At 29.7% G+C, this 9,122-nt stretch overlaps 1 long non-coding RNA gene across 15 annotated transcripts; it reads right to left on the bottom strand.

The window, feature by feature from the left end:
• Positions 1-1,995: 1,995 nt before the first annotated feature.
• LOC103867691 lies at positions 1,996-8,910 on the bottom strand. Of its 15 annotated transcripts, none has more exons than XR_004452599.1 (11): positions 8,633-8,908; positions 7,994-8,380; positions 7,643-7,883; positions 7,473-7,521; positions 7,181-7,306; positions 6,613-6,857; positions 6,420-6,527; positions 6,080-6,282; positions 5,715-5,989; positions 5,574-5,632; positions 1,996-2,196 (listed from the first exon to the last, which is right to left on the bottom strand). It is a non-coding gene; the product is annotated as an uncharacterized LOC103867691 (long non-coding RNA). The 15 variants fall into 15 exon arrangements; XR_004452600.1 differs by lacking the exon at positions 1,996-2,196 and adding an exon at positions 2,641-3,389; XR_632721.2 differs by lacking the exon at positions 1,996-2,196 and adding an exon at positions 4,946-5,324.
• Between the last annotated feature and the right edge of the window lie 212 nt (positions 8,911-9,122).

The raw sequence follows: 9,122 nt of genomic DNA, 5'->3' as shown, positions 1-9,122 counted from the left end.
TCCATATATTCAAATAATTTTTTTTATTGTTTACATTAGTTTATTAAATGTATAACATTTCTAAATAATTATAAGGATATTAACAAATCTATTTTAACTATAAATTTAAATTTTAGTTTTAGGAATAACAAAATCTGTTGAGAAAAAAATCTAACAAAATATCTTTTTAAATTTAAATATTCTTTTAATTAATGCACTGATTAATTTCGAAATTAGTAGTATAATATTATTATAAATTAATTTTAATTAAATTTTTATTATAAACAAAATAATGAACTTTTTTGCTAATTTTATAAATTTTATAAGTATATTCTACATTATATTAAAATAGAAGTAATTAATGAATTACATATTAAAATTATGTTTTTTTTGCAAACATATTAAAATTATGTTGAATTGGTAAACCAATATATTTTGAAAAAAAACTTCAGTAAGATAAATAAATAAAATATTATTCACCATTTAAATTGACTAAAATATCATTCACCTTTTAAAATGATTAATATTAATAAATTATGTAATAATTTTTACAAAAAATCAAAATTGTTAACATATGGTAAATTTTAATATGTAGAACTATATATCATCTGTTTAGTTATTTTTAAAATGACAACAATATATTATCATAAATTATTATATACAGAATAATATAAAATTTTATATTTATAAATGAAATTTTACCCGCACGGATGTGCGGGTTAAAATCTAGTTTTTGGTTATAGCTTCAAAGGATTTGAGATTTATTTTCTTGTAAGATCTGTGAAATTTGATGAAAATACAAATGGTTGGTTGGGATCTACATAGAAAAAAAGAAGTCGAAAAATGTGATGTAATATAAAATGAAGACAAGAGCTCGTTATAGTGCAAATATTCATATGAAGTTCTTTAAAATTTAATATTTAAATCTCAAATGTATTTTTAATATTTAGTAATGTGTTTTATAACTAAATATACGAATTTAGTATTACAGTACTAATTTTATATATTATTAATTGTAACTATCAATTAATTATTTATATATTATAAATTTATATTTTTATTTGAAAGTGATTTTGCGAATTTTTCATCTTTTTCGTGATTTTAGGATAAATTATTAATCCAAATAATATTATTCTTTAATTTTAATATATATTTTATCATAATATATAAGAAAATTAATTAATAAATAGATATTAACAAATTTTATATATCTATACCATTATTAAAAAAATTATTTAAGTATATTTATTTATCATGATATTTAGGGTTATTAATTAAATATATAAATTAAAAATAGATATTAACAAATTTTACTGATAATATCATAACTAAATTACCTTACATTTAGTTTGTGATTTTAATGGTCAGTATTATAGTCATATTTTCTTATTCTTATTATCATGATATTTGGGGCTATTAATTAATAAATATATACTAACAATATATATTAACAAATTCTACTGATTCTTATTATCATAATTAAGTTTAATTTCTAATTTTAATTTCTAATATTATAGTAAGGTTCTCTGATTCTCATTAAAAATATTGATCTAAAATACAGATTATTACAATTTGAATTTAATATGTCGTAGATTATAAATTTTATACTTATGCTAAATATTTTATATTATTTAATATTAAATAATTACCCATTAATATTCCTGAAATAAATAAATTTGTATTTATATATAACAAAATTAAATTATTTTAATCCATAAAATCATGAATATTCAAATTAATAAATTTAAACCAAAATAATAAATAATATATAAACAAAAAAGTGAAAATTACTAAAAGTATTAAAAAAATATGGAAGCATGAAAAACTAGGATAAAATATTAAATAACATAAAAATAAATTGACAAGTAATAAACATAATATAAGTATAATCTAGAAAATACAAAGGCAATGTTTTTTAATTTATTGCTTTTTATTTTTTATTACAGTTATAAATAGGTATCTAAATTGTTGATAATATATGATGTTTATTCGCTTTTGGAAAAAGAAATAAATGAATGAGTGTCTCAAGTATTAAACTGAACTAATCTCGAACCATCTTTTTAGTAACCCTTCTAATGGGTGATCTTTAACGTAGCAAAGAGAGGAAATATGATTACGTATCATTTTGTCAATGCTCCGAGTGATCGAGTATGTAGATGTCCAGTTTCCTCCATGACGCCTTGAATTGCTTTCACTCCATGTGGTATAGATAACGATCTGAAAAAAACCATCTTTCTGAGAACTCTGTTCAGTCGACCATGAGAAAAATGCATCAACATAGTGATTGTATCTTTCCATTATGACGTGATAGACTTTCCAATAAACTTTCCAGCAATGTTCACCCATACTGTGAAAGCATATGGACATGCAAATAATAAGTGGTCCATTGTTTTATTAGGTACAGTGTTTGACATATGTTAGAATAAATTATATTTATTTGGAGTGCTATGTCCGGGTCCATGGATTTTAGGATAGCATCACATACTTTACTGAGTGACTCACTTATTATTCACTCTTCCTTATTCCCCCTTTCAGGTGAGACCGACGAACAGAAATAATTCTGGACCTGTATATCTAGACTTTTGGGTGTTATTGGGCTTTTGGTTGTGGACATAGTTCTTGTTTCATCTCAATATTTTTTAGGATTATTGTAGCTGTGAATTTTGCGTTTTGGGTTGATCATTGTTTTTCAAGTTTTTTACTGTTATACGGTTAGAGTTGTGTTGATGAACTGTGTATACACTGTTATACACTCATGAAGGACTAAATTATGTTAGTAATGTGATTGATATAATTTGTGGTGTTGCTTGATGTGTCACTGAGACTTATTGTTTATTTGTCTTTTTAATTTGTTACTTGTATTGTTAAGATTACATAAATTATATTAAGATTGTTGAGAGTACCTTTTGTTTCTGGATATTTTTTCTCCAGTTTAGTTGTGTGTATTAAGTAATAATTTTTTTTATTCTTATTATGTTGATTATATGTTTTTTTTTATTTTTAAATTTGATGCTTTTACGAGACCATTAAAACAAATACATGAAGACTTGTATAAATAACTATAAAATGAGTGACAATTTGTATTTGGGCCTTAATGGATTTTAAACGAATATATGTATTTCTCATAAGAAAACAATAGCATTGGCTTGTTGATATTGAGCATGTAAGCTATTTTCATAAGATAAGAGGAATGAGCAGGTGGAGATGTTGTTGCCGTCTTTGTGTCTGTTGGGATTGTCTCTTGTATCTCCTGGTGTGGTTGTGTTTGTTTCTCTTTTATTTGATGGGTAACTAATATATAAAGAAAAATCATTGTTAGTTGTATTTATTAGAGTTTGTAACCTACTCCGCTTTTTTGTTTAGGTAATTTCACTGATCTTGGTTGTCGTCTTCGTCTCCTTGGTAAGCATCTGCGAAAGTAAGTTTGTAAATTGTTAATTAGTTGACCGTGTAGTTTGTATTTGTTTAGTTGGCTCAATGTATATGTCATTGAGTTTTAGTTTAGTTGATTGATTTGGTATATTTGTTTTAAAGTTTACTAGATCCTTTCTCCGCGCTATGCGCAGAAAATATATTTAAATTTGTTATATTTATCATTTTTATTTGTATGTGAATTTTTGTATATTAAAATATATATAACTAATTTTTAAATTTAATTTTTTTTTTATATTTTTAGTTTGAAGTAAGTATTTCTATTATATGTAACACAATTAACTAACAAAATATGAAGAATTAAGTCCGAGATTTTAGAGTTATGTAAAAATAATATAATTATGTATAGAACATAAATTTTCTTAGTTTAAAAGATCGAAATCTCATCTCGAATAAATTCACGAAAATAAAAAGTACTGCAATAACCTACTTAAAATATAAAACCCCCTTTTAAAAAAAAAGCGTACTTAATGATATTTTTTTATGTGTAATAGTTGAAAACTGACAATTGAATGTCGATCTAGAATATTATTTTAATATATCTAACGGTAATATGTTAATTGTAATAAATAAATTTTGAATTTTGTAATATTACATGAATTAGAAGTCTTTAAAATCTAAAATCTATTTTATTAACATAATATATTTTTTATTCATTTATTATTTTGACGTTACAAAATATTTGCTTTAGTTTTATTTATATATTAATTTTTTAATAATTTAGTTTCTTTTTAAGTAATTTTAAAATTATCAAGAATGTAATATATTTAAAATTATTTATTTAAATATATCCAAATATGATGTCTCTTTTTTATGTGTGTTTGCTTCTCTAATTTTACTTGTTTTAGTTAAGTATTTTGTTAATATTTATTTTCATATTAAAGATTTATTTTTATATCATATGTGAATCATTATTCGGTAGTTACTCTTATTTATTTTTTCATGACATCCGTCAATTGACTTTTTAAAAATATTTAAATTTAGTTTCGTTGAGTCATGTTAAATTTGGTAATATGGTTTTTATAATAGTTTAATATGGTTAAGCTCTATTTTTTCTTATTTTCACAGGTCAAATTTTTAATATAATTTATATGTTTTTTCAAATTGTTTTATATTGCGTCTCTCTTTTTTTCGTGTTGTACTAATGATAGATTATTTTTAAAAAAGTAAAAGAATTTTTTTCTAACTTTAGCAATCCCTTGCTTAATATGCTACTACTTTCGATTTTCTAATTCTCAGATTTGTAACTCGAGTGAGGAGAAATACTTGTGGTTATTATAGCTTGCAAACGTATAAAACAAAATATTAAAGAAACAAAAAATTAAAGACTCATTCCAATAATGCCCTTTTAGAAAAAAAAAAGATTCATTCCAATATGTTAGGAAATTATTTGTGATTTTTTTATTGGTGGGTTATATAAATAACCAAATTTTAAGGTCTGTTTTTAGTTTTTGGTTGTTTTTCTATATGAATTTCAGTGGTATTTTTTTGGTGTCATACAAACAACTAACTTTTTCATCTTCTTTTTGTTTTCTCGTTTGATCTGAAAATCAAAAACCCTGTCAACAAATTGATGTTTTTATTTTGTTGTTTCCAGAGTTGATTAATTATTAAGATCTCATTCTTACAACAGAGAATGAGGATCCTATACAATCTCTTAGAAACAGAGATGAGTTTTAAATCAAGGTGGTATTACTGTTATCCTAAACAAAGACTTCACCAAACCCACATATGATTGATTGCGTAACCCTCATTATCAACAAAGTGATAGTAAAGAAAAATGATGTTAATACATGAATGATAAACAAAGCTTTAGTGAGTCTGAAAGTTAAGCACTTAGCGAGTCATTTCTTTTTCTTACTACAGCATGGCAATAGCTGACTCCTAATTTAAACTGATGGAAAGTTTCTTACCTAACAAAATTCCAAAAACATGGTAGAAAATTTTGAGTCTCATAATTATTAATTAGAAAAGTTACTACAAATGATAAATAAAATAGACAACATATCTGATTTGTTTCCCATGCGAGCTACAACATATACAATATCTATCTATGTATAGTCCCATTTCTTTATGCTTAAACTACATTAGAAAGCATTCAACTCAGCTCTGAAAATGACAGTTATGAGAAAAACTATGGTAAAGTTAGACCATTGGTTCACCTGATCGATACAGTATTCTGCGATCACATCATTACAACCGGCGTCTTCTAGAATCGACACTGAAGATTTTTTCACCAGGATTAGAGTTTGACAAAAGGTTTTGACAGACACAGAAACATATATCATTGACAAAGAACAAACCATCACATATGCTTGAACGTCATGGAATGTACTATGAAAACTCAGGAGATGGAGCTTACGGCCGTCGCTGATGGGCACTTTTCCAACTGGTTTGAACTATTTGAAGAAAGTCCTGAACAAACTACCAACTGGTTTGTACTGTCTCAAGTTAAGGATTCACTGATAAACTACCAACAGGAGAAATGGAGATAAAGCTTAGATACTTAAATGTGCAGGGTGGTGTCACATCTGTGAATGACGTCTAGGGTAATGTTTTGTGGTGCAAGACGCTTCTCCTGCAAAAGAAAACAAACAACTCTTCTTTCAGTTGCAACACAAAACTCATCTCACGTTTGTTACACGTCTTTATTATCTTTAACACTTACAATTTCAGACAGCAGTTGTGACTCCGTGAACTAAATCAGTTCCAAAACATTCACAAAGCTTGAAGATTCTTGCTTAGGAGGTCTAAGACCCCTTTCACTTTTTTCTCTCGCTTCCTCTTCCTCCTTAGATACCTCTCTGTTTTGTCGTCGAACGACTCCTGTCACTTTAGCTTCCTACTCCACTCATCGGAAAGAACCAGTAACTAATACAAAAAGATAACGATAACTACCCAAACTCAGTGAAATATCTTTTCAAAGCTAAAACAAAACACACACACACGATGTAAGAGCTTATCCACTGAAACTTTGGAAACTTTGAAGAATGGAGATAGTAACTTACATGAAAACGCCAGCAGAATAGAAGGGATTGATTGATCAACTTGAACATAGGAGCTTCAGACCGAAGCTTGTTGTTAGTTTCCTGATCGAAGAGAACCATGCTGTTCACCTTATGTCGAATCAAGAAATGAAAAGAGCAAAGTAAGCTTAAGAAAATCTGATTCAAGGGAAGATAAGATTTGATAGGAGATTACCTTCTTCTGTGTTCCACCTCCGGATTTGGCGGGGTTTAGAGGATGGTAGTGGGGCCTTTTATTTCTTTGCTGTCTGGAATCAGCAAGAGAAACCATTATCTTAAAGAGCTTTCTTCATATACTTTCTCTTCAAAATGGCTCCGAGTAAACTTTTCTCTGAATAGCATATACTTTGCCTAAACCAAGTCTTTTGCTTTTATCATTCCTTGGGCAGTTTCACCTTTAACCAAGAGCTCAAATAATATCTGAAAAAAAATAATAGCAATGATCCAAAACGAAAAAGATGATATCAATCTTAAGAAGCAAGGTAAACACCATTGACTGAAGGGTTTCTCATTGTTAAAAAAAGCAACGATATCACTCATTAGAAAATTTGTCGGAAACTTTAATTCAGCACCCTTGCCAATAACTGCAGCAAAATAGATGTAAGCCACTGATTCCAAAAATATTTTGCACGTCTTGATATGAATCATAATTATATATATCCACACAACCCTTATTTAAAGTCACATTTCTTTTGCTCTCACTGGTAGTTTCCTAACCAAACTCTTGAGCATATGGAACTTACATTGGCATCATTTGCGAGGAAGAACACATGTTAAGTGCCTACACCCATGGCCTCGTACGTCCTGCCCTTTTCTTCTGGAAGCTCCAGTAAAGAAGCTCGGATGCTATACTTGGGCGAGTATTACTTCTGGAAGAAATGGATATGGAAATTATTGGTAATCAGTGAGCTGTTTTTTCCTCATTATTATTGTTTTCTGAAGTCCTATACTCAAGCTAGTTGATAGGTGATATAATTGAAAAAAAAAAACAGATATAGATATTGCGACATTATGAAAGATTATTTAACTTGCTACCTGATTTCTTCTTCCCAAGATCTGGTCGGCTGGCCCTGGTAATTTTCACCTGTGAAACGTCAAATCATCAACCAAATATAGTACAATGAAAAAAGGATGAGCTGATCATATCTCTTCACAGGTAAAACTCAGAATATACAAACGACAAAGAAAGAAAGAAACTTGTTGACCTTGGTGTTAAACTTGGTTTGCAAAATTGCAGGATTGAGATATTAACAACTCAGCGGGCACCTTCTTCCATATTCACATTACTGACTACCAAATACCCTGCAATCCATTGCATCTCACTGGCATATCCAGTGGCATCAAGTCCACTTTTCTTATGAAGTCAGATATAATATGGAATAGGGGAATTCCGGCTTTGGAAAAAAATCATGGAAAAAATCCACTCAATAGCAAGCCTGATAGAACCTGAAGCAAGGAAACCAATCCAATGATCTCACACTGAGATCAATCAAAATCTACCCACACAAAAACATCATAACCAATCTAAGAATAGGCTAACAATGGACTCAACTTACATCAGACTCTCTTCAATATCAGCTTCCATGTGTTTAGTGATCATCTTGAGCTTCCCCATAAACGCTTATTATATAGTTTTGAAGCTTCTGTCCATTGGAAGCAGCAGTGTACCGTTGATTGCGCAGATGATGTCTCCTGCAAGAACATTAAAACGATGTCACTTTCCACCAACCAAAATCGAAAAAGGTGAGATCTTTGTAGAAAGTGAGAGAGAGACTAAAGATTGGTGTGTTTTTGATACTAAGGTGAGGCAAAGGATCAGAGGAGACATGAATCAGAGCAAGCGGAGCTCCCCTAACTCTGAGAAGAAGCTTGTCTCCTGGTGATAATCAGCATCACCAAATCGATCGATTCAAGCCACTGTTTAGAGTAATATAAGTAAGTACCTGTGAGAAAACACGAATTAACGTTAGCAAAGTAAGTCGCTAGAACCAGATCAACATGACGTTTGTTGGTCCCCCAGCAACAACATAGGGATGCTACAATGACTATACCTCCAACCACTCCAAACAGTTTCTGCCTAAACCCAAACTATTTGCTGAGACAAATCAATGTAATAAAACTAAAAACACCACCAAAAAAAAACTCAAACTTTGACTTGCAATTAGATACACAGAACATAAAGCTACCACCTTTACCTCTGTTTGGTTTGAACTGTTCTTGTCCACGTCGATTTTGCGACGCGACGGCGGAAGATCCATCTTTACCTCCTCGGAGGATCCATCGACACCGCATCCGTCGAGAACCCTAATCCTTTACCGCACCAAACATCAGAAACCGTGACGCAGCTGCCGCTGCCATTAACGTATCTAATTACAGAAGCGATTGGGCTGAAAGATTGGAGGGACGACGTGTGTCAGCGATCGGAGGGACGGCAGTGGAGCATATTTATACACGATCTCGACGACGAACAACGCAAACGAAAGTTTCGTAGTGGGATTGCGAACGATTTAAGATGAATAAATCACAACGCAACGTTACAGAAACTGGATCGTCCCTCTGCCGATCGAAGAGAAACTGGATTTCAGCCAAGATCTGAGAAAGGGCAAGCTCGGGTGGGTATTTTCTCGGGTCTCCAGATGACGCAAAGCCCAGATGACGTGTCAAAACGTTATAACGTGATTGGTC

Source organism: Brassica rapa, chromosome A10, assembly GCF_000309985.2.
Source record: "Brassica rapa cultivar Chiifu-401-42 chromosome A10, CAAS_Brap_v3.01, whole genome shotgun sequence".
Taxonomy (NCBI): domain Eukaryota; kingdom Viridiplantae; phylum Streptophyta; class Magnoliopsida; order Brassicales; family Brassicaceae; genus Brassica; species Brassica rapa.
Note: the sequence above shows the minus strand (reverse complement) of the source record. Positions and strands in the feature narration are given on the sequence as shown.